The sequence below is a fragment of the Triticum urartu genome, unplaced genomic scaffold (genome assembly GCF_003073215.2).
Source record: "Triticum urartu cultivar G1812 unplaced genomic scaffold, Tu2.1 TuUngrouped_contig_2454, whole genome shotgun sequence".
NCBI lineage: Eukaryota > Viridiplantae > Streptophyta > Magnoliopsida > Poales > Poaceae > Triticum > Triticum urartu.
Genome location: NW_024112935.1, coordinates 1 through 24,657, shown reverse-complemented (window position 1 = coordinate 24,657; position 24,657 = coordinate 1). Strand labels below are relative to the sequence as shown.

Here is a 24,657-nt window from a genome sequence, read left to right as displayed (position 1 = left end):
ACTCTTCTACAGTACTCCATATGCACTGTAGACCAATTTTGATTTTGACTGCCACCATGAAAAAAATGTAATCATGTTCCCACCCATTAATCTCACCGGAATTATGTTAACAAATGCATTCTCAAAATTTTAACATATGGGTAATAATAAATTTTCTCACTGATATGTTTAGTACACATTCTTATATGTGAGGGACAATATTTTTCTTGGAGAAACATTTCTACTCGGACATTTTTTTAATCAAGTGCGTAGTTATTTGTATACTTTACGCGGATACATTTTCCACTCGACCTTATTTTATCTGGTTATAATTTTTATTATTTCTGGTGTTCTTTGCCATGATTGAAGATGAATAAATCGAAAGTCTCCCGCAAAATAAATAAATTATGTGAGAGTTTTTGCTTCTGTACATATTTTTTTTAGACTACCATAGAATTTGTTCGCTTCGGCTGGGCCATCGGTTGTTAGGTGGTCCTGGGTCTAGTTGGCCTGGGCATCACTTCTAATGGGCCTCGTCGTTGCTGGAAAGCGAAAAAAACAGAGCGGTAAAATAGGGAAATATTAGAAGAAAATAGCAAAAAAGACTAATAAAATAAAAAGGTAAAATATTTAGAGGAGAGTTAGAGGACACTACCTTCTTTGAGCCGTGGAAGGGAAAAAAGTAGAGCACCAAAATAGCAAAATATTAGAACAAAAAAGAAAAGAAGACTATAAAATAGCGGAAATATTAGAACAAAATACGAAAAGAATATAGAATAGCAAAATATTAAGAAGAAGAACGGAAAACATATATATATACATATATATATATATATTGTTACTATTCATCACCTAGGGTGCAGAATACATTATTCTTCACCCGAGCTAATCTTACGATCATTTCATAAATAAATTATGTTTCAAATACAAATAGTTACAGTCATATTGATTCACTGCGTAAAATTTGGCATAAAAAAGGTCAAAAGACCAGAAAAATTACATTTTATGAAGATATTAGAAAAAAATAGAACAAGAGAGGGAAAAAAATCAAAATAGCAAAATATTAGAAAAAATGCTATGGGTTGTAGGTGTTCGTTGCTTTGGAATACAAAGCGGGGGAAACCCTTTTTTGGTAATATAAGGTTTTTAAGAGATCTCAATATGGACTACACACGGAGCAAAATGAATAAATCTACACTCTAAATAAGTCTGTATACATCCGTATGTAGTTTATATTGAGATCTCTAAAATGACTTATATTTAGAAATGGATGAAGTAAAAAAAATACTAAGAATATGATATAGCAAAATATTAGGGAAGAACCAAAAAAAATAAATAGCAATATATTAGGAAAAAAGATAAAAACATAAATAGCAAAATATTAGAAAAAAGACTGACATATTAGAACAAAAGAGAAAAAAAAATGAAGTAGCAAAATATTTGGAAAAAACGACCAACAACAAATAACAAAATATTAGAGAGAAAAAAAGACTGACATCACACCGTACTTCTAACCCCCAACACACAGCGAGGGTGACAAGCCAAAAGGCTAAGAATATGAAGTAGCAAAATATTAGAGAAAAATGGAAGAAATATAAATAGAAGTATATAAGGAAAAAGGGATGAAAATATAAATAGCATAATATTAGGAAAAAAAGACTGGCATATTAGAACAAAAGTGGCAAAAAAATATGAAGCAACCAAATATTAGCTAAAAAAGACCGACATCACACCGTACTTGTAACCCCTCGAATATATAAATAGCAAGATATTAGAAAAAGAAAGACCCAACACATTAGAACAAGAGAGGGAAAAAAATCAAAATAGCAAAATATTAGAAAAAAAAGACTGACATCACACCGTACTTCTAGTACCCAACACACAACGAGGGTGACCAAGGGTAACAAGCCGACAGGACAGGCCCGGCCAGAAGTACGTAGTGAAAGCTCTTTGCCTCGGCAAAGCCAATGAATGAGCTTTGCGTCCTCGGCGATGGAGTGCTCAGCACCGGGCTATTTAACTCGCGTGGTTCCTTCTTAGCCGAGCAGTGTGGTACTAAACATAGGAACAGAGCGGCGCTGCAGTTAGTTTATTCCTAAACTGGGCCGTCATCTTCGGCCCACCAGACCGGCAGGGCGGCCCTAAAAAGAAAAAGCGCTTCGCTCAGGCGTCTCGAAGCCACGACAGGAGGTAGCACGCCGTCGCCGGAGGAACAGGATCCCAAGATATAGTACACGCAGCTGTTGGACACGGACTGAAACCGAACTCACTCACGAACAAAACAGCAGAATCAAGGCTATGTGAACACCTAACACCAAGGATTAGAGCACTCAACACCAGTCATGATTTCTCGCCCCGTCCTGACAATTCTCATGATTTCTTGTAGGGTCGATTGTTAGTACAGTACAGTACAGCTACGCACACTTCAGTTACTCGGCCGTCTGTTTGCTAGGTTCATTGCATCCTCATCATGTAAGAGCCTCCCCAGCCGCGTCCCAATAGGCCCCGCCAGGTCATCTTTTAACGCCGGCACCCAAAAAAACGATCCAGTCGCGTCCACAGAAAGCCGTTTGTCGTCAGTTTGGTCCGAAACGGGCGCCGGCGGACCCAGGCCGAATCCGGCGCGCCCGGAAAACTGATTTTGGCGTGAATGGGAATGGGTCCGCCGAGTCAGCGACACGCCGCTTCGTCGTCCTCATTCCCTCGGTTCCCGCAGGAATCAACGCCAAGGCTGCCGCGCTGCCACGCCGGCCAGTCTCCATTGTTGCCTCACAGGCGGTGCAGTGAAGGCACCGCGACGCGCGTCCCGCCTGCTCCAGCCGCGCATCACCCGGCATGCAGACTCTCACCGCCCCGCTTCGGCTATAAAAGCCGACCTCCCCGCCGATGAACGCCACAGTCGCCACAACTCGCCTTCTCTCTCGTCTCGTCTCACCACAGAATTCACTCTTCCCCGTCTTCCCCCGCCGACGAGCAATGGCTGAGCGGTACCCCGGCGACGCCGCGGCGGCGAACAGCTTCGGCAGCCGCCATCTCCATGAGGACGAGGCGCGCCTACTCTACGAGGCCGACTATCTAGCACCCCCAAACATGCGGGTGTCGGGCTGTGGAAGTTGAGCGCCGACGCGCCCCGATACCCCCTGTGTCCATTGGGGCTGAACGGCGGGCCGAAACCGCCTGCATCCGTTCGTCGCGGTCGGAGGAGCAGTGGAACGAGCCGAGGTATGCCGCCGACAGCCACACGCTGTGGACGATGCACTTCGACCGCCGCCGCGAAGACCAGATCGCCTCCGCCAACGGCACCATCCCCCCGCAACACGCATCGAGACCGGCAACACGCTGCGCCTCGAGTACCCGGCGCCCCCGTCCTTCTCTCGCCCTCGTGGCAGCTCCTAGACGCCGCAGCGAATGGAGGCAGCAACCTCCTCGTCGTCGGGCTCCGGTTCGCTCTCGTCCGGGTAGCCGGTGCTCCGCCCCGTCAAGCCGGAGCCGCAGGAGACGCCGCTTGGGTGCCGCACCCGCAGCGGCGCCCTCGTCATCAACGAGGGTGACCGCCCCTCCCCGTGTTCCCTCCGCCTAGTCCGGCCGAAGACCGAGCCGGGGTTGCTCCTCGTCAAGAAGGAGCACACGGAGATGGCCGCCGCCGACGAGACCGCCCTCAAGTGGGCGAAGGCGGATTATGTCCGCAAGCAGGTGGCGCGCCTGCGCCGGGCCCATGAGGAGATCAAGGTCCGGCGTCGCGGACGTGAGGAGGGCGTCGTCGTTGTCCTCGACAGTGACGAGAAGACGTGCCTGTGCCGTCCAACCCCCCTGTGCGTCGGCGGCTCTGGTCAGGGGGGCGGCAGGGACACCGGCGGCTCCGGTGGGACGCAGGGCGGTGACAATGACGACGACAAGGACGGCGGCGACTACACCCAGTTCTACAGGATCCTCGGCATGTAGAAGGCAGGCGGCGGCCGCGGCGTAGTAGGGCTAGGCGTAGTTTGTTTGTTTTCTGTTTTTCGTACAAATTTGAATGAAAAATCGCCGAGTTTCCCCTGAGTTGGGGCGCCCTGGGGGCGACGTGGGGGCGACGACTGGGAACGCAATCGCCCCCATGCCGAAAGTAAGCGCCGGTTCGGCCCTAGACGACGCTTTTTGGGCGTCCTGGGGGCCGAACGGCTGGAGATGCTCTAAGAATATGTGTGGCCACAACCATCCTCGTCCGCCTCCGTGTTGTTTTTTCTTCCATTTCTCCACAAGCAGGCTAGCAAGCACATTATTTGCTCCCACCACTATTGTCTTCCTCAACCTGCGCTCCTCTGTGTTCTTGCGAGCCCTCACCTTCGCGTTCCAAGGGTGGAGCTCGTGGCCACCATGGTGGTCGGGCCACTGTTGTCCATCGTGAAGGACAAGGTGTCCAACAGCCTCCTCGCTCAGTACAAGGTGATGAAAGGCACGGAGGAGCAACATGAGATCCTGATGCACAACTGCCTGCAATCCTGAACATCATCGCGAACGCCGAGCAAGGCTTCCCATAGAGAAGGGACGGCTGCCTGGTTCCAGGCATCAAGAAGGTGGCTTACCAGGCCAATGAAGTCCTTCAACGAGTTCAAGTACGAGCGCTCGTCGCAAAGGCCAAAAAGGAGGGACAGTACAAAGGAGCTTGGCTTTGATGTGGTAAACCTCTTTCCCACCCACATCCGTTTTGTGTTCCGTAACAGGATGGGAAGAAAGCTCCGCAAGATTGTGCAGGACATCGAGGTCCTTGTGACCGAAATGAACGCCTTTGGCTTTAAGTATCAGCAACAGCCGCCGGTATCCAGTCATTTGCGGCGGACGGATCATGCTAGCACTGACCCAGAGGAAATCAAGAAAATCATCATCGAATCTAGAGCCAACGATCAGAAGAAAATTGTTGATATACTAGTTGGGCAAGCTAACAATGCAGATCTCACGGTTGTTCCCATCGTTGGAATGGGCAGTCAGGGCAAGACCACGTTAGCACAACTTGTGTACAATGACCCAAAAATTCAGAAGTATTTCGATTTGCTTCTATGGGTGTGTGTCTCTGACTGCTTTGATGTGGATTCTCTGGCAAAAAGTATAGTTGAAGAAGCTCCTAAGAAGAAGAGTGATAGGAAAGAAGCAGATGCTTCCATGAAAAAGAAAACACCACTGGATATCCTTCAGAATGTGGTGAGTGGGCAACGGTACCTCCTTGTATTGGATGATGTCTGGGCACGACAGGTTCAGATTTGGACACAGCTCAAGGCCCGTCTTGAATATGGTGGCATGGGTAGTGTGGTCTTGACAACTACTCGTGACAAACGAGTGGCAGGAATAATGCACACTATTGAAGCTTACAATCTCAAAGCTTTGGATGATAAATTCATAAAGAAAATCATCGAGACAACAACATTCAGTCGTTTCAAGAAGGTAGAGAAAAGGCCCACCGAGTTGGTAGATATGGTTGATGAGATTGTGAAGAGATGTGTTGGTTCTCCTTTAGCTGCAACAGCACTAGGCTCTGTACTGTGCACCAAGACCAGTAAGGAAGAATGGGAGGCTATATCAATCAGAAGCAGCATTTGCACCGAGGAGACAGGAATCTTATCAATACTCAAGCTCAGTTACAATGACTTGCCATCGCATATGAAGCAATGCTTTGCTTTTTGTGCTGTATTTCCAAAAGATTAGGAGATTGATGTGGACAAGCTGATCCAACTATGGATTGCACATGGTTTCATACAGGAAAAGCAAGTTTGTCTTGAAACCATTGGCAAACAAATTTTCAGTGAGCTGGCCTCAAGGTCATTCTTTCAAGATGTGAAACAAGTCCAAGCCACATCCATAGAAATTAGATTCACCAAGGCATATTATTCCAGAACTACTTGTAAAATCCATGACCTTATGCATGATGTTGCACTATCTATAATGGAAAAGGAATGTGCCCATGTAACTGAGGAACCTAGTCAGGGTGAGTGGCTTCCAAACACTGCTCGTCATCTATTTTTGTCATGCAAGGAACCAGGAAGAAAATTGAACGTTTCTCTCCAGAAAAGCTCTCCAGCTATCCAAACTCTTCTGTGTGATGGTCTTTTGCAATGTTTGTTGCAGCATTCATCAAAATACAGTTCTTTGCAAGCATTACAGCTCAATGTATATATAAGATCATTTCCGCTGAAACCAAAGCATCTACATCATCTGAGATACCTAGATCTCTCAAGAAGTTTTATCAAAGAGCTTCCTGAAGATATGAGCATTCTCTACAACCTTCAAACACTGAACCTCTCTGGCTGCAGTGCTCTTCTTGAACTTCCAAGACAAATGAAGTATATGACTGCCCTCCGTCACCTTTACACTCATGGTTGTGTACAGTTGAAGAGCATGCCTAGAGACATCAGAAACCTCACATCCCTATGCACACTTACATGTTTTGTAGCAGGTAGTGGCTCCAATTGCAGTAATGTGGGAGAGCTCTGTCCTTTAAACCTTGGCGGTCTATTAGCGCTATATTATCTAGCAAAAGTGACAGAAGAAGATGCAGAAGCGGCAAACCTCGTGAATAGGCAGGACCTAAGAGAATTGACTCTAGGATGGACCCGTGGACAATATCATTATAAGGAAACTAGTTGTGCGGATGATGCAAGAGTCCTGGCCAAACTCAAACCTCATGATGGGCTGCATGCTATAAGCATATTGTCCTATGGAGGAACAACCTTTCCAACATGGATGACTATGTTGCAAAATTTGAAGGAGCTCACGCTGGAAAATCTTGACTGTTTGGAGAGATGGGGGGAAATAGATAATGATGAGATGCATAGTGAAAACATAATAATCTTTCCTCGGCTTGAGAAGTTACGTATTATTGGCTGTACAAAGTTGACAGCATTGCCAGGACGCCCGTCCTTCCCTGAGCTCCAGAACGCTTGTATCAGATATTGTCCAGATTTGAGAATCACAGCTGAATCACCAAAGCTCAGTGTATTAAACATGGACGGAAGTGAGGTAAAGTTGTTCCGGTGGTTATCTAGACATATGACTTCATTGACCAATCTGGAACTGGAGAGCACTGCGTACAGAGCCACCCCGGAGGCTAAGTATGGATTGAGGGAAGTGTTGGATGTCAAGGAAAAATTGAATGATGATGATATACCCCTGACAGTTTTGGTGTTAAAGAGCTTAAAATCAAGTATAACAGAGCTATGTGCATGTTTTGTACACCTTCAAGATTTGTCAATTAATTTCTGTGATGCACTCATCCACTGGCCAGAAAGAGAGTTCCAAGGATTAGTATCCTTGAGGAAGCTTCAGATTAGCTTCTGCAATAATCTGATTGGATATGCACCAGATTCTGCCGAGCCATCAACATCATCAGAAACGAGTCAACTCCTGCCAAGTCTAGAGTCTCTGGTGATAAAGGCATGCCACAAGTTGGTTGAGGTCTTCAACATACCTCCATCTCTCAGGAGAATGAAAGTTGAACATTGTGAAATGGTTGAGTCCCCATTCGGCAGGAGGCTGCAGCAAGGACAGTCAGCATTGTCCATTCATCAACAGTCATCCAGTATGCCTGAGGTGTCATCATCATCGCCCGGAGCAGTGCCAGAGCATTTAGAAGAACTAACACTAATTATGTGTTATGGCTTAACAGGGGTCCTCCATCTCCATCCGTCCCTCAAGGAGCTAGTAATTCGTCGCTGCGGTGGGTTGACATCTCTGGAATCCCGCTCGGGAGAGCTCCCATCGCTGAAGCACCTCAGTCTTTCTGAATGCCTTACGCTGTCATCCCTACCGGATGAGCCAGTATCATACTTACTTCTCGAATATCTTGGCATTAGCTACTGCCCTGATCTGAAGACGCTCCCTGCAAGCCTGCAAAAACTGTTGGGCAAAATTGACAGGGAATATGTAGATGCTCATCACTATGGAAGTAAGCGTGCATTATACAATTACTTCCTCTATTACTTACTAGTGAGTACTTAATGCACTATCTAGATAATGGTAATATCATCACTAGTAGGACAACAGAAAACTGGTTGTTTCTTCAACCTAAATTCGTCATTTCTTAATTTATTGATGCCCCTTTAAGTGTAAGTTTTTACATGATTAATCTGTGCAGATAAGCCTATACTGCTGAAACCGAAGACATGGAAATATGCCATCCGCAGAGATTAGAGAGCTATGAGCAGAATCACAAGAATACCAATACCAGTAGGGAAGTTGTCATGCAGGTTGTGATCTAGAAGTATGCCTATCACTGCTGGAACTCTTTAGCTGTTCTTTTTTTAGCAAAAATAAACTTAAAATCTGATACCTTTTTGCAGAACTGTTCCAACACATGGTGTTGCAAGCCTCGGAAGGATCCTGAAAGCGCCCCTATAATACTATTTGGCTATCATTCCGTTCCCAGAAAGAGATCTTGTTTGGATAATCTCTGTTTACCTGGAGTTGTATTTATATTTTCCACCTCTGTTTACCTAGGGCTATATGTATCATCGTATTTCTTTCCGAGAAAAAGTTTTGTAAAAAAATCTGTTGCAGTTTCCCTGTTTTATTTATGGACTTGTATAATATAGAGTACCAAGATTTACAGTCAATATTCTGTTTACCATGTACTATAACACTGACCATCATATATGGTATCTGAAGCTGTCGCTTTGCCCTCATAACTTTGCACTAGAAATATTGTTCACTAGTGATGTTTGGAATTTTGGTTTTGCCGTTGCGACCCACTTCATATTTTTAGTACTATAAATTGGATTGCACAACGGGTTGAGCCTTGTAGTGATGAAACGCTCTGTGGCAACTTCTTGAGTCGTCACAATTTCCACCTGAATCTCTTTAGGCGTGAACTGGGCAAGGCTGAACCTGGTCTCTTTTTGTTCCTCCACCCTGCTGCTGCACCCTCATTTCTCCCTCTTCTCGATGCACCGGGTCGGTCAACCCAATTGTGTAGAGTTTCAGTACAATCCTAGAACATAGCATTGAACCAGCTGAACCATTTTTTATTTTTTATTTTTATGGCCAACAATACTGTTCTGAACTGATTTCACCCTTCTTTGTGCCTACCAGACCAAAGCAATGTGTGTCTAACTTGTGGGGACATGTGTTATCATGACCATCGGAGCCATTAAAGGATTGGAATAAGGTTTTCTTACATGAAAATGCTTTCAACTCCAGACAAATTCGATCATATTAATTTGACTAGCGGGTCAAGTAGTTGGTGTTAAGTCATTCTAGGTTTTTTCTTTTTTGTTGAGAAATTGACTTCTCTTGAGGAAAGGTTCGAAATTGGACGTAAGTTTTTTTTTTGAGACAAGAGGAGGAGATGAGGCAGAGGACAGGGGAGGGAGGGAGGTAGCCTCTTCAAGGCCAGCTCACATCGGGGGAGGAAGATGACGGCGCCCAGCTGCCGTCGTCGTCCGGCGCCACCGTCCCCGTTCCTCTCCGCTTCTCCAGCAACCGTCCGGAGAGTGGGCACGCCGGAGATTGCGAGTGGTGGAGCAACCACGGGTGGGACGGGGGAGCGGCAGGAGCTGCCGGTGGCTCAGATTCAGGTAAGAACACTGAACCCAAGAATATTCTAGCAGCGGGCTACTGCATTTTTAGGTGACTTTCTGTTGAGTATTTTACCTCCACTGCATTTTCTACCGCATCACAGTGATGACAGACGGCAACATTTATCTAGATATAATATTAAGACACGGTTGTATATATATCCATGTTTTCCCCCATATCTCATGCTTCTGAAACCAAAACCATGCAATTGCAGCACTTGTCTGGATTTACGTATTCGTATCTGGTGTTTCGGGCACTGTTTATTGGTCCTATGTATTCCTTTAGTTACTTCTTCATGAATTCGTGTGCATGCTCGTAAAAGAAAGTTAATGTATACCCCCTCCGTTCCCAAATAGATGACTCAACTTTGTACTATTTGGAACGGAGGGAGTAGCTTTCAAAAGTGTGAATTTAGTCAAGCAAACAGAGTGTTGAGTCTGTGAACAAGCCCAAACTTTAATTTATTACTGCTGCCCGTAAAAAACAACAGATAGCGCTGGGCTTTCAGTTGTTCAGTGGTGCTGGGCTTCCTAGGGTGCCTGGGAATTCAGATAGCACCGCCTCGTAAATCCCCCCCAGTGAGCGCCGGCGGGATCCTCAAGCCAAGCCGAACCGGAGGAGGAGGGGGCCATAGCGCCGCCCTCGCTCCTCTTTGCTTCTCCAGCATCCTCAAGACAAACGCATTCCAACATGTACGTCTCCGCTTCGAAATTCAAGTAGATACTTGCTAGCATTATTTGCCTCCATTTTGATTGCAAGCAAGGAAGCAAGCACATGACTGTTAGGCTGCTTGTTCACCTTTATGTGCTTCACTGTGTTCTCTGCGTGCCAATGGCATAGTGGACACCAATTGTAAAAAGACTCGGTTTCTTCGCCTCTGGCATTAGCATTGGCAACAAATAGTAAAAAGTAATTATCCTGTAGGCATCCAACTGGCCTCGTTAGCATAAATATATTACTGACATGGTCCCTTTCATAATAGTATTGCGTATTACTGGGAAGCATCACAGCGTCACGTTCCTGCACACTAATCTGTGTGATGCAGCATGGCTACTAACATTTGTCTAGATAGCGCAGCAACGCGCTCACACTTGCAAATAGATGTAGCCCTGACCGATGACCGTTGTTGAAGGCGCTGCCATTGGGCGCCAAGAAAACAATTTTCCTGAAAAGATGCTACTCGAAAGCAGTGATGTTTTATTAAGTACAAGTATCTAGAACACTACAACTGTCATTTGTATATTGTGCTAGTGAGGAAACCAAGCACATCCACATGTAATACCTCTTCATGTAAGTCAATAGTAGCTAGCATTTGCTTCCATCTTCCTCGCAACCAAGCAAGCGCATCTTGCACAGACCATTTTCTTATCCACTCGCACTGCACTTGACCTTCTCTGTGTTCTTGGTGTTCCGATGGCGGCGGTGGTGGCCACCATGGTGGTCGGACCACTGCTCAAAATCGTGATGGGGAAGGCGTCCAACTACCTCCTTGACAAGTACAGGGTGTTGAAGGGCATGGAGGAGCAACATGAGATCCTGATGCGCAAACTGCCTGCCATCCTGGACATCATCACCGATGCCGAGCAGGCGGCAGCCCACAGAGAAGGGGCAGCGGCCTGGCTCCAGGTCGACAAGAAGGTGGCTTACAAGGTGAATGAAGTCTTCAACGAGTTCAAGTACGAGGCACTTCGTCGTGAAGCAAAAAGGAAGGGGCACTACAAGGAGCTTGGCTTCGATGTGGTAAAACTCTTTCCCACTCACAAACGTTTTGTATTCCGTAACAGGATGGGAAGAAAGCCCTGCAAGATTGTGCAGGCCATCGAGGTCCTTGTGATTGAAATGAATGCCTTTGGCTTTAAGTATCAACAACAACCGCCGGTATCCTGTCAGTTGCGGCGGACAGACCATGCTATCACTGACCCAAAGGAAATCAAGGAAATCATCAATGTATCCAGAGCCAATGATAAGACTGAAATTGTTAGTAGACTAGTTATGCAATCTAACAATGCAGATCTCACAGTTATTCCCATCATTGGAATGGGGGGTCTGGGCAAGACCACATTTGCACAAGTTATCTATAATGTACCCAGAATTCAGAAGCACTTTGATTTGCTGCTATGGGTGTGTGTCTCTAACAACTTTGATGTGGATTCTCTGGCTACAAGAATAGTTGAAGCAGCTCCTGAGAAGAAGGATGATGGCACAAAAGAAACCGCTTCCAAGAAAAATAAAACACCACTGGATAAACTTCAGGATTTGGTCAGCGGGCAAAGGTACCTCCTTGTACTTGATGATGTCTGGAATAAAGAGGTTTATAAATGGAAACAGCTTAAGGCCCGACTTCAACATGGTGGCATGGGTAGTGTGGTTTTGACAACAACTCGTGATGGTGGAGTTGCAGAAATGATGCGTACTGTTGAAGCATATAATCTCACAGCTTTGAAAGATCAATACATAAAGGAAATTATCAAGACAACAGCATTTAGCCATTTCAAGAAGGAAGAGGAAAGGTCTGCTGAGTTGGTGAATATGGTTGATAAGATTGTGGGGAGATGTTCTGGCTCTCCTTTAGCTGCAACAGCACTGGGCTGCATGCTGTCTACCAAGACCAGTAAGGAGGAATGGGAGACTGTATTAAGGAGAAGCAGCATTTGCACCGAGGAGAATGGAATCTTACCAATACTCAAGCTCAGTTACAACGACTTGTCGCCGCGTATGAAGCAATGTTTTGCTTTTTGTGCAATATTTCCCAAAGATCACAAGATTGATGTGGACAAGCTGATCCAACTATGGATTGCACATGGCTTCATCCAGGAAAAGCAAGTTCGTCTTGAAACCATTGGCAAACAGATTTTCAATGAGCTGGCCTCAAGGTCATTCTTTCAGGATGTGGAACAAGTCCAAGCCACGGTCAAGGAAGTTGAAGACACCTGGTCGTGTTATTCCAGAACTACATGTAAAATTCACGATCTTATGCACGATGTTGCACTGTCTGTAATGGGAAAGGAATGTGTCTTGGCAACTGAGGAACAAGGCAAAATTGAATCTGTTGTCGCAACAGAGGAAACAAGTCAGAGTGAGTGGCTTCCAAACACTGCTCGTCATTTATTTTTGTCATGCAAGGAACTAGAAAGAAAATTGAATAGTTCTCTAGAGAAAAGCTCTCCAGCTATCCAAACTCTTCTATGTGATAGGTATATGAAAAGTTCGTTGCAACATTCATCAAAATATAGCTCTTTGCAAGCGTTACAGCTCTGTTCACAGAGAAGATCGTTTCCGCTGAAACCAAAACATCTGCATCACCTGAGGTACCTAGATCTCTCAAGAAGTAGATGTATCAAGGCACTTCCTGAAGATGTGAGCATTCTATACAACCTTCAAACACTGAACCTCTCTGGCTGCAGTGCTCTTCTTGAACTTCCAAGACAAATGAAGTATATGACTGCCCTCCGTCACCTTTACACTCATGGTTGTGTACAGTTGAAGAGCATGCCTAGAGACATCAGAAACCTCACATCCCTTACAAACTACATGCTTTGTAGCAGGTAGTGGCTCTAATTGCAGTAATGTGGGAGAGCTTGGAAATTTAAACCTTGGTGGTCAACTAAAGCTACGTAATCTGGCAAACGTGACAGAAGTGGATGCAAAAGTAGCAAACCTTGTGAACAAGGAGCTAAGAGAACTGAGATTAACATGGACCTTCGGATGGAATTATTACAAATAGCTGCCGGGATAATGAAGAGGATGCAAAAGTGCTCGAGAATCTCAAACCTCATGATGGACTACATGCCATAGGGATAGAGTCATATGGAGCCAGCACCTTCCCAACATGGATGACTATGTTGCAAAACATTGTTGAGATCCATCTTTTCAGCTGTACAAAACTAGTATGGTTGTTCAGGTGAGTGTGATACATCGTTTGCATTTCCAAATTTGAAGGAGCTTATGCTAAACAGTCTTGTTTGTTTGGAGAGATGGTGGGAAATAGATAATGATGGGATGCAAGGAGAGGTGATGATGTTTCCTCTACTTGAGAAGCTGCATATTAGCAACTGTGTAAAGTTGAAAGCATTGCCAGGACATCCGACCTTCCCTAAGCTACAGAGTGTTTGTATTAAGAATTGTCCAGGGTTGGCAACTACAGCTAAATCACCAAAGCTTAGTGTATTGAAGTTGGAAGGACGCGAGGTAGATTTGTTCTTGTGGGTGGCGAGACATATGACTTCATTGACCAATCTGGAACTGACTAGCATTGAACAGAGTACAACCTCAACGGGGGCTGAGAATAGTTTGAGGGAAGTGGTGAACATCAAGGAGAATGGGAATGCTCAAGACTTTCCTCTAGAAGTTTTGGTGTTAAAAGACTTTAAGTCAGGTATAAGTGTAACAGAGCTGTGTGCATGCTTTGTACACCTTCAAGATTTGTCAATTGCGAGGTGCCATACGCTCATCCACTGGCCAGAAAAATTGTTCAAAGGATTGGTATTCTTGAGGAAGCTTTGGATTGAGGAATGCAATAATCTGACTGGATATGCACAATCTTCTGCTGAGCAATCAACATCATCAGAAACCAGTCAACCTCCTGCCACGTCTAGAGACTCTGACTATACGGAGTTGTAGAAACTTGGTTGAGCTCTTCAACGTCCCTGCATCTCTCAGGACAATTTACATTATAATTGCAGTAAGCTCGATCACATCCGGCAGGAAGCAGCAACAGGGACAGTCAGTATCATCGACTCATCAAGGGTCATCCAGTATAGAAGAATTATCGTTGTACAGCTGTCATGGATTAACAGGGGTCCTCTATATTCCCCCGTCCCTCAAGAGACTAGACATTGTTAACTGTGGTCGGTTGGCATCTCTGGAAACCCGCTCTCCCGAGCTCCAATCCTTGGAGTACCTCCAGCATGACTGCAGATCATCCCTACCGGATGTGCCACAAGCATACTCATCTCTCCAACATCTTCTCATTGAGACTGCCCTGGTATGAAGACGCTCCCTGGAAGTCTGCAGCAAACGCCTGGGTGGCATCCAGTGGTGTGACATAGATGCGCATCGTTATGGAAGTAAGCACACAAGCAATTACCTTCTCTATTACTACTTGCTAGCGGGTGTTACATGCTAGTTAGACAATAATACTTCACTAGTAGTAGGACAGAAAAACAGAGCAAGTTAAATATTCCTTTATCTTAATTCGTCATTTCTTTATGATTTCTCGAGTGTAAGTTCTTACATTAATAATCCTGCAGAGCCTATGCTGCTGAAAGCCGAAGACATGGAAATATGATCTGCAAAGGTTGAACTACTATTCCCAAAGACTCGGAAGATATGCTGTCTGCAAAGGTTGGTGATACTGTACCCTAATATTTATTTTGACGGAAAAAGGATACATGCCTCATCATTGTAGTTTGGCTTTCTTCTGGTGTTGATCGTGCATGGCTTCCTTGGCAGAATCCTTCAAGCATGGACAGACTGACGGAAAGAGAGATCACTTGGAGTAGAACTATTGTCTTGCAAGACCCACCAGTATCAACAATTGGTATTGCCATGTTTGTTTTGTGATGTTGCCACACGAAAGTTGTTGCCATGTTGAATTGCGAGATCAGTAGTCAGAAAGCGCGCCAAACACTATTTTCCATCATTTGTTTCTATCCCCAGAAAGAGATCTTGTTTGACTAATCAGTAGTTGTATTCTGCACTTCTGTTCACCTATGGGCTGCTATACCATTGTATTTCTTTTTCGAAGTTCTGCCTGGCACTGTCAGGTTTTTTTGTCGAAATTCTGTCAGTATTTCTTTTTTGGGTGCTATGCTCAGAAGAGGTAACTTGTTAGCCCAATTTTTGGTAGGTCTGTCTGTTGGTCTCTGTATGTCTGTATGTATAACTGTACTATTACTATTTTGACTTGTGCATACATGTACTGTTATTTGGTGACCATTATGTTATATCTGAAGCTGTTGGTTCCCCCTTATACTGCGACGTTCAGCCCTGGGCACCGTCAGTTTGTATCAAAATTCTGCCACCGTTTTCGAATTTTAGTTAGTTATGGACTTGTATGACAGTAGTAGTATCTATACTGGGCAACCAACAGTGTGTTTAACACATAACAGTGCTACTGTTTTGGTTCGTAGAAAGAGCACTGTTATTTATGAACTATTTGAGCTGTCGATTTGCACTCGTACTCTGCCCCAGCTAGGAATACTGTTCTGAAGTGATGTTAGGGAACTTTTGTATGCATTGCATCATAGCGATCCACTTTGAATTTTATGTACCAAGTTTCTCATCAAGGTTCGATATTCAGCACGAACCACTTTAAGTTCCCCGTCGATTCTTCATCCAGGAGGAGGATGGTCTAGAGCTTCATACGTGATCAGCCAGCCATTGATGCAACCGTGCCAGTAATCGGGCAATCTCCCTCCCTTCTCCCTGATTTGGAAACCTGAAAACCACCAAGAACAATACCAAAAAGTTCAGGAAAAAAATCCGTCACTGAAACAAAACCAATCAGCTACTGATTACCAACAGGATGAGGCGAAATTTCATAACGTTCTTTCTTTAGATGAAAAAACAGAACGCTTACATGTTCTAAAATGAGTTGATATGATGATCAATTCGATGAGTTCACTGCATTCATCTATATGTATGTCCAGAGAAACGAAGCATGACACTGTCAGGCAAGTGCAACAATATGTATAACTGATTTCAGGCAGTAGCTTTGGATCAAACAAGGCATGTGCTGTCTGACAAGTGCAGCGGTACGTAGCGGCTGGTTTCAGATTTAGCATTGATCAGCCAGTTACAAGTACTCTTCTACAGTACTCCATATGCACTGTAGACCAATTTTGATTTTGACTGCCACCATGAAAAAAATGTAATCATGTTCCCACCCATTAATCTCACCGGAATTATGTTAACAAATGCATTCTCAAAATTTTAACATATGGGTAATAATAAATTTTCTCACTGATATGTTTAGTACACATTCTTATATGTGAGGGACAATATTTTTCTTGGAGAAACATTTCTACTCGGACATTTTTTTAATCAAGTGCGTAGTTATTTGTATACTTTACGCGGATACATTTTCCACTCGACCTTATTTTATCTGGTTATAATTTTTATTATTTCTGGTGTTCTTTGCCATGATTGAAGATGAATAAATCGAAAGTCTCCCGCAAAATAAATAAATTATGTGAGAGTTTTTGCTTCTGTACATATTTTTTTTAGACTACCATAGAATTTGTTCGCTTCGGCTGGGCCATCGGTTGTTAGGTGGTCCTGGGTCTAGTTGGCCTGGGCATCACTTCTAATGGGCCTCGTCGTTGCTGGAAAGCGAAAAAAACAGAGCGGTAAAATAGGGAAATATTAGAAGAAAATAGCAAAAAAGACTAATAAAATAAAAAGGTAAAATATTTAGAGGAGAGTTAGAGGACACTACCTTCTTTGAGCCGTGGAAGGGAAAAAAGTAGAGCACCAAAATAGCAAAATATTAGAACAAAAAAGAAAAGAAGACTATAAAATAGCGAAATATTAGAACAAAATACGAAAAGAATATAGAATAGCAAAATATTAAGAAGAAGAAGGGAAAACATATATATATATAGTGTTACTATTCATCACCCAGGGTGCAGAATACATTATTCTTCACCCGAGCTAATCTTACGATCATTTCATAAATAAATTATGTTTCAAATACAAATAGTTACAGTCATATTGATTCACTGCGTAAAATTTGGCATAAAAAAGGTCAGAAGACCAGAAAAATTACATTTTATGTACATTTTACACTATGTTTTTACGTTTCATAATTTGCGTAACATAAAATATTTTTACAGCGATTATATATTTTCTTACGTTCTCATTTTATGTCTGAAATAAGACAAAATCTACGAAACGTAAAATTACGATGCATTCATGTTAAAATAGAGGGGGGGTGAAGAATAACTATTCCTCACCCAAGGTGACGAATAGCGCCGTTCCTAAATATAATAAAATATTACTCCCGCCGTTCCTTAATATAGGCCTTTTAAGAGATTTCAATATGAACTACACACGGAGCAAAATTAGTGAATCTACACTGTAAATAAATGTGTATACATCCGTATCTAGTTCATATTGAGATCACTAAAAGGATTTATATTTAGAAACGGAGGGTGTACAAAAGGCTAAGATATGAAGTACCAAAATATTAGGGAAAAATGGAAGAAATATAAATAGAAATATATTAGGAAAAAGGGATAAAAATGTAAATAGCAAAATATTAGGGAAAAAAGACTGACATATTAGAACAAAAGCGGCAAAAAAATATAAAGCAGCCAAATATTAGCTAAAAAAACCGACATCACACTGTACTTCTGTCCCCCCCCCTCCCCAAATAGCAAAATATTAGAAAAAAAGGCTGACACATTAGAACAAAGAGAAAAAAATTGTAATAGCAAGGAAAAAAAGATTGACATTGAACCGTACTTGTAACCCCTCGAATATATAAATAGCAAGATATTAGAAAAAGACCAACACATTAGAACAAGAGAGGGAAAAAATTAAAGTAGTAAAATATTAGAGAAAAATACTGACATCACACCGTACTTCTAACCCCCAACACACAGCGAGGGTGACCAAGGGTAACAAGCCGACAGGACAGGCCCGACCAGAAGTACGTAGTGAAAGCTCTTTACCTCGGCAGAGCCAATGAATGAGCTTTGCGTCCTCGGCACAGCAAAATATTAGGAAAGAAGAAAGAATATATATATATACTCCCTCCGTTCATAAATATAGGTTTTTTTTTCTTCAGATGATTGAAAATCCCCGTCCCCTCGCGACCGCGTTGCCCCCGCGGTCGACCGGCCGCCATCGCCTGCTCCCTCCTCCAGCCCCCACCTCTCCCCTTCCTCCTGCCGCCGTCACTGGCGCCCGTGGCCGCCCTGGCCCCGGGTCGCTGGTGGCGGCGGCCCCCTGACCTTCCCCTCTCGATGGCTCTCCGGCGCGGGGCGGAGTTGCACCGGGGGGTGCTCCTAGGCGGCGATGGTCCGGGTGGCGGCGGGGTTACCCGGTGCGGCGCGGGCGGGCGGCTGGACGGCGGCGTCGTCGTTGGCGGTGGGTCCTGGCGGCGGCGCTCGGCCCAGATCTGGGCCTGGGCGGGCTAGCGGCGGGGCGGGTCCGTGAAGAGACTTCTGGGAGGCGGGGGAGCAGCGTTGAGCAGCGGGGTGCTGGCGGAGCCGGCGCCAGCCTGCTGCAGCATGGCCGGCGGGGCTTAGCGGGCCCGTTTCGGGCCTGGCCGGGCCAGGGGTGGCTTGGTTTGCCCTGCTGCCATGTCCGGACGGCAACCACAACTATGCCGGAGGCTCGGGCCTCTCGCACGACGGCGGAGGAGGTGGTTCCCTCCCGCTCGGCCTTGGTGCTGCAGCTCCCGTCGCTTGGCTCTTCTCTCCGATCTTCTTGGCCTCGTGTTGGTGCTCGTAGTGAGACAGCGTGGGTAGCGGCGCAACCGCGATGCCGCATGGTGTTGGGCGGTGGTTTGGCTGGTCGGTTCCGGTTGGGTGGTGGGGTTGGAGTGCGGGAGAAATCTTTGTCGGTTCGTCCGGCTCCGATGCGGTGACACCGACGGGTGCCACCATTCATGCTTGGAGGGTGTCGGTGGTAGCCATCCTTCACTTCCCTCCGCGTACTGGGGGAAACCCTAGGACTCGTCCGAGCAACAGCGTTGTCGGCGTCGCATTCCTTCTTGAAGGTGTCGCTTGGTACGCGGCAGGTCGGAGCCTCGGGCTGTGGTGGTTTGTCTTCGGAGGGCGCAGTGGTGGTGGTTCATCTGCGCTTTGTCGAGCTGCCGTTGTTGGCATTTGTTTCTTCTTTTTCTTTTGGGCTTGATGTGCTGCTCGCCTCAGCAATGCTATGTGTATGGTGTTCGTTGCTTTGGAATACAAAGCGGGGGAAACCCTTTTTTGGTAATATAAGGTTTTTAAGAGATCTCAATATGGACTACACACGGAGCAAAATGAATAAATCTACACTCTAAATAAGTCTGTATACATCCGTATGTAGTTTATATTGAGATCTCTAAAATGACTTATATTTAGAAATGGATGAAGTAAAAAAAATACTAAGAATATGATATAGCAAAATATTGGGGAAGAACCAAAAAAAATAAATAGCAATATATTAGGAAAAAAGATAAAAACATAAATAGCAAAATATTAGAAAAAAGACTGACATATTAGAACAAAAGAGAAAAAAAATGAAGTAGCAAAATATTTGGAAAAAACGACCAACAACAAATAACAAAATATTAGAGAGAAAAAAAGACTGACATCACACCGTACTTCTAACCCCCAACACACAGCGAGGGTGACAAGCCAAAAGGCTAAGAATATGAAGTAGCAAAATATTAGAGAAAAATGGAAGAAATATAAATAGAAGTATATAAGGAAAAAGGGATGAAAATATAAATAGCATAATATTAGGAAAAAAAGACTGCATATTAGAACAAAAGTGGCAAAAAAATATGAAGCAACCAAATATTAGCTAAAAAAGACCGACATCACACCGTACTTGTAACCCCTCGAATATATAAATAGCAAGATATTAGAAAAAGAAAGACCCAACACATTAGAACAAGAGAGGGAAAAAAATCAAAATAGCAAAATATTAGAAAAAAAAGACTGACATCACACCGTACTTCTAGTACCCAACACACAACGAGGGTGACCAAGGGTAACAAGCCGACAGGACAGGCCCGGCCAGAAGTACGTAGTGAAAGCTCTTTGCCTCGGCAAAGCCAATGAATGAGCTTTGCGTCCTCGGCGATGGAGTGCTCAGCACCGGGCTATTTAACTCGCGTGGTTCCTTCTTAGCCGAGCAGTGTGGTACTAAACATAGGAACAGAGCGGCGCTGCAGTTAGTTTATTCCTAAACTGGGCCGTCATCTTCGGCCCACCAGACCGGCAGGGCGGCCCTAAAAAGAAAAAGCGCTTCGCTCAGGCGTCTCGAAGCCACGACAGGAGGTAGCACGCCGTCGCCGGAGGAACAGGATCCCAAGATATAGTACACGCAGCTGTTGGACACGGACTGAAACCGAACTCACTCACGAACACACCCAAGCAGAATCAAGGCTATGTGAACACCTAACACCAAGGATTAGAGCACTCAACACCAGTCATGATTTCTCGCCCCGTCCTGACAATTCTCATGATTTCTTGTAGGGTCGATTGTTAGTACAGTACAGTACAGCTACGCACACTTCAGTTACTCGGCCGTCTGTTTGCTAGGTTCATTGCATCCTCATCATGTAAGAGCCTCCCCAGCCGCGTCCCAATAGGCCCCGCCAGGTCATCTTTTAACGCCGGCACCCAAAAAAACGATCCAGTCGCGTCCACAGAAATCCGTTTGTCGTCAGTTTGGTCCGAAACGGGCGCCGGCGGACCCAGGCCGAATCCGGCGCGCCCGGAAAACTGATTTTGGCGTGAATGGGAATGGGTCCGCCGAGTCAGCGACACGCCGCTTCGTCGTCCTCATTGCCTCGGTTCCCGCAGGAATCAATGCCAAGGCTGCCGCGCTGCCACGCCGGCCAGTCTCCATTGTTGCCTCACAGGCGGTGCAGTGAAGGCACCGCGACGCGCGTACTCCGCCTGCTTCCAGCCGCGCATCATACCCGGCATTGCAGACTCTCACCGCCCCGTGTTTCGGCTATTAAAAGCCGATCCTCTCCCTTGGGGTGGTGGCTCTGATGAAGCGCCACACTTGTTTTTTTTGGTGTTTGTTTTTCTTCCTCCCCGCCGATGAACGCCACAGTCGCCACAACTCGCCTTCTCTCTCGTCTCGTCTCACCACAGAATCCACTCTTCCCCCTCTTCCCCCGCCGACGAGCAATGGCTGAGCGGTACCCCGGCGACGCCGCGGCGGCGAACAGCTTCGGCAGCCGCCATCTCCATGAGGACGAGGCGCGCCTACTCTACGAGGCCGACTATCTAGCACCCCCAAACATGCGGGTGTCGGGCTGTGGAAGTTGAGCGCCGACGCGCCCCGATATACCCCTGTGTCCATTGGGGCTGAACGGCGGGCCGAAACCGCCTGCATCCGTTCGTCGCGGTCGGAGGAGCAGTGGAACGAGCCGAGGTATGCCGCCGACAGCCACACGCTGTGGACGATGCACTCGACCGCGCGGTCTGTCTTTTGTTTTGTTGTTGTGTTTTGTTCTGTTTTTGTGCGATGTACCTAGAGTCGGCGCTGCAACCACCTATCTTTTTGTTTGTTTTTTTCCCTTGTGCCTTGTTTTGTTGGCATTCGATCGCATGCGAGACTTGTTGGTTTTTTTGGGTGGGTGGGAGACATGCGTTGGTGGTGCGTCTCGATGTTTTACGGTGCCTGGTGCGGCGTGGGTGTGTTCGTTGGTGTGGGTTGTGTTGTTTATCTGTGTCTTGTTTTCGGGTCGTCCGCCTCTCTGTATTTCTTTGGCCCTTTTCTGGTTTGGTGGCTAGCTCCTAGTACTGGCCTGCAGTGCGAATGGTGTGTGGTTAGTTGGCTAACCTTCTTCTTTTTGTGTTCGTCGGGCTCGGTTCGCTCTCTGTTCTGGTGTCCGTGTATGCTTCTGGTGCTTGGGTGGTTGTGTTGTTGTTTGTGGTTTTTGTCCGCTTCCCGTCAAGCCGGTATGCTTGTTGGCTTATTGGAGGACTGTCCGCTTGTGGGTTGCCGCGTCCCTGTTGTTGTCAGCGGCGCCCTGCTTATCATCAACTGAGGGTTGTTAGCGGCGCCTCCTTCCCTCGTTTGCGTTTCCGTTTCCTGCCTAGTGCGGTCCGAAGAGCCGATGGCGCGGTGGTGTCGGTCCGGCGCAGGAGGGGATAGTGGCGCTACGCGAGATGTTAGGACCGCCGCGACGAACTTTTTTGTTTTTTTGGTTTTTTGTGTGTTGTTGTGTTGTTTGGCCATAGTGTGCGATAGCGAGGTATTGTTCTGCTAAGGCATGGTGGCTGTGCGCCATTTTTTTGCGCCTTTTGGGCGCATAGTCCGAGATCAAGCAGGTGGCGCGCCAGCGCCGGGCCCATGAGGAGATCAAGGTCCGGCGTCGCGGACGTGAGGAGGGCGTCGTCGTTGTCCTCGACAGTGACGAGAAGGACGTGCCTGGGCCGTCGAACCCCCCTGCGCTTCAGCGGCTCTGGTCAGGGGGGCAGCAGGGACACCAGCGGCTCCGGTGGGACGCAGGGCGGTGACAATGACGACGACAAGGACGGCGATGACTACACCCAGTTCTACAGGATCCTCGGCATGTAGAAGGCAGGCGGCGGCCGCGGCGTAGTAGGGCTAGGCGTAGTTTGTTTGTTTTCTGTTTTTCGTACAAATTTGAATGAAAAATCGCCGAGTTTCCCCTGAGTTGGGGCGCCCTGGGGGCGACGTGGGGGCGACGACTGGGAACGCAATCGCCCCCACGCCGAATGTAAGCGCCGGTTCGGCCCTAGACGACGCTTTTTGGGCGTCCTGGGGGCCGAACGGCTGGAGATGCTCTAAGCATATGTGTGGCCACAACCATCCTCGTCCGCCTCCACGTTGTTTTTTCTTCCATTTCTCCACAAGCAGGCTAGCAAGCACATTATTTGCTCCCACCACTATTGTCTTCCTCAACCTGCGCTCCTCTGTGTTCTTGCGAGCCCTCACCTTCGCGTTCCAAGGGTGGAGCTCGTGGCCACCATGGTGGTCGGGCCACTGTTGTCCATCGTGAAGGACAAGGTGTCCAACAGCCTCCTCGCTCAGTACAAGGTGATGAAAGGCACGGAGGAGCAACATGAGATCCTGATGCACAACTGCCTGCAATCCTGGACATCATCGCCGACGCCGAGCAAGTGGCTTCCCATAGAGAAGGGACGGCTGCCTGGCTCCAGGCCATCAAGAAGGTGGCTTACCAGGCCAATGAAGTCTTCAACGAGTTCAAGTACGAGGCGCTTCGTCGCAAGGCCAAAAAGGAGGGACACTACAAGGAGCTTGGCTGCTTGGATTTTGTAAACCTCTTTCCCACCCACATCCGTTTTGTGTTCCGTAACAGGATGGGAAGAAAGCTCCGCAAGATTGTGCAGGACATCGAGGTCCTTGTGACCGAAATGAACGCCTTTGGCTTTAAGTATCAGCAACAGCCGCCGGTATCCAGTCATTTGCGGCGGACGGATCATGCTAGCACTGACCCAGAGGAAATCAAGAAAATCATCATCGAATCTAGAGCCAACGATCAGAAGAAAATTGTTGATATACTAGTTGGGCAAGCTAACAATGCAGATCTCACGGTTGTTCCCATCGTTGGAATGGGCAGTCAGGGCAAGACCACGTTAGCACAACTTGTGTACAATGACCCAAAAATTCAGAAGTATTTCGATTTGCTTCTATGGGTGTGTGTCTCTGACTGCTTTGATGTGGATTCTCTGGCAAAAAGTATAGTTGAAGAAGCTCCTAAGAAGAAGAGTGATAGGAAAGAAGCAGATGCTTCCATGAAAAAGAAAACACCACTGGATATCCTTCAGAATGTGGTGAGTGGGCAACGGTACCTCCTTGTATTGGATGATGTCTGGGCACGACAGGTTCAGATTTGGACACAGCTCAAGGCCCGTCTTGAATATGGTGGCATGGGTAGTGTGGTCTTGACAACTACTCGTGACAAACGAGTGGCAGGAATAATGCACACTATTGAAGCTTACAATCTCAAAGCTTTGGATGATAAATTCATAAAGAAAATCATCGAGACAACAACATTCAGTCGTTTCAAGAAGGTAGAGAAAAGGCCCACCGAGTTGGTAGATATGGTTGATGAGATTGTGAAGAGATGTGTTGGTTCTCCTTTAGCTGCAACAGCACTAGGCTCTGTACTGTGCACCAAGACCAGTAAGGAAGAATGGGAGGCTATATCAATCAGAAGCAGCATTTGCACCGAGGAGACAGGAATCTTATCAATACTCAAGCTCAGTTACAATGACTTGCCATCGCATATGAAGCAATGCTTTGCTTTTTGTGCTGTATTTCCAAAAGATTACGAGATTGATGTGGACAAGCTGATCCAACTATGGATTGCACATGGTTTCATACAGGAAAAGCAAGTTTGTCTTGAAACCATTGGCAAACAAATTTTCAGTGAGCTGGCCTCAAGGTCATTCTTTCAAGATGTGA

The 24,657-nt window shown here is 46.1% G+C and overlaps 2 pseudogenes; both read left to right on the top strand.

Annotated features, from left to right (window-relative positions):
- The first annotated feature begins 4,335 nt into the window (after positions 1-4,335).
- LOC125526967 lies at positions 4,336-14,809 on the top strand (annotated as a pseudogene).
- Positions 14,810-22,554: 7,745 nt separating this feature from the next.
- On the top strand, positions 22,555-24,650 carry LOC125526965 (annotated as a pseudogene).
- Positions 24,651-24,657: the final 7 nt, after the last annotated feature.